Below are 1,876 nucleotides of genomic sequence, written 5' to 3'. Positions count from 1 at the left end.
TGTGTGTGTGTGTATTTATCTACCATAATGGCATACACACATTTAATAAAAGGAATACTAATACTTTATATCATCCAATAATTAGTTCACATTTAAATTCTCACAATTATACATCATCTTCCATCCCTGGTTTGTTTAAACAGAATCCAATCAACAATTGCTTTGGTTTTCATTCTCTTCATTTTATTTATTCTAGGAAAGTATTTTCCTCACCTAAACGCCCTCTACTCTTTGATTGGCATGACTTGGAACAGACCGGACTGTTCATAGATCGCCCCACATTCTGGATCTGTCTGACCCTGGAATGACAAGCCTCAGTGAGAACGTTCAGCCCGTGTGCCCATGGGTGTGTGTGTAATGGCTTGGGGTGACTGTGTGAACATCTGTTGTGACTGAGTGCATGACACATCAACACTAGAGGAGACCCCTCCCCACACAGCTCTGGATCGAGGATGCCTGCAGACAAGCTGAAGAGCTGGGATTCACAGCGCCAGGTTCAGGCTCCTGATGCCAGCTGCTGTTTGAGGCACTGAGCAGTGCACACGGGTGGGTTTTCACATGGAGGCTGAAGAACTTAACCACATCTCTACCGCTGGGACAGCTGAGTCCTTGCCTCCCCCCGTCTGCCTAGGAAGCAGGTCACTCAGCCCGAGAGCAGGAGCACTCAGCAGATGGGGGCCGGACTGTGGCCACCTTCTGAACTCTGGATGTGTTCCCGGAGCCCAGATCTGAAATCATGGAGACGCTGTAGGGGAGGCTTTCTGTGGCTCCAAGAAGTGTTTGTACATGTAGATAAGGGAAGGCCAGAAAGGCAAGAAGAGAACATTCTGCTTCTGTTTTACCAAAAGCAGAAGAGTGGAGAGTGTGAGTGTTGGTCTAGCAGATGTGGGTCTGGCGAGCTGGGTCTAAGAATGATTGAAAATGTGGGGGCCGCAGGGGGCAGAGCGTGAGCTCTCGCAGTCAGGCCTCAGAGGTGGAGGAACGTGACCATCACAAGCTTCCTGTCAGTGCTGCCCTGGGGAGCGCTGGCCTGGCTGCGTGGTTGGCGATGTGTGCTCAGAAATAGCTTTCATTCGAACACATTGCCGGAGAAGGAAGAAGCTATGGGAAGTTCGTCTTTAAAAGAGCCACTCTCCAAGTAAAAAGTCTGGGGATTTACGCAAGAAACAGCAGTTCCAAAATCCAGTCATGACATATGTTCTTTCTATTTTTCATGTGCATCTGAGGGTATGGTGTGTGTAGAGTGTATCTGTGAGTGTTGGGTGTGTGCCCATGTGCGCACAGTGTGTGCATGTATGTATGAAACAGAGAGACAGTGGAGTGAAGAGTTCATGTTTGTGTAGGATTAATTGTGGGTAAATATATGACGGTAAAACGTCTGAGAGGAAGTCTACTCCCCTTCAGTCGTACCGAGTATGTCTGAGATAGTACGGATTGGTGTATGCTTGTATCTTGGGGTCCATTTGTCTATCTAACAGTATATACGTTCACAAGGAAATTGGGGAGCCGTATAGTGTATACAGTGCTTAAAAATGATGTTTTGTTTGTTTGCCTTTAGTGGAACAGCGGCTTGTGAGTTTTAGCTATGTCAAACTTTTCTAATTTACATTTACGCGTGTTATCCAGATAGTGTAGATTCCAGCTAATGCTTCTTCACTGAATTAGGGTTTTGGACGGCAATGAAGACTTGTTCACCTCTAAATCAAAGAGCTACAGGCATCGGGGAGCCAAAAAAACGGAACTCAATAACCAAGTAGATCTTAATCAACAATATCCATAAAGTCACGTAAAATATAATCCACCAGACCATGAAAAAGTCTACTCTGTCCTTTTGAACTTGTATCAGAGGGAAACTATATCACGAGAAGAGTGATTG

The sequence above is a fragment of the Ailuropoda melanoleuca genome, unplaced genomic scaffold (genome assembly GCF_002007445.2).
Source record: "Ailuropoda melanoleuca isolate Jingjing unplaced genomic scaffold, ASM200744v2 unplaced-scaffold11006, whole genome shotgun sequence".
NCBI lineage: Eukaryota > Metazoa > Chordata > Mammalia > Carnivora > Ursidae > Ailuropoda > Ailuropoda melanoleuca.
The sequence above is the reverse complement of the archived record's forward strand: the minus strand, read 5'-3'. Positions refer to the sequence as shown.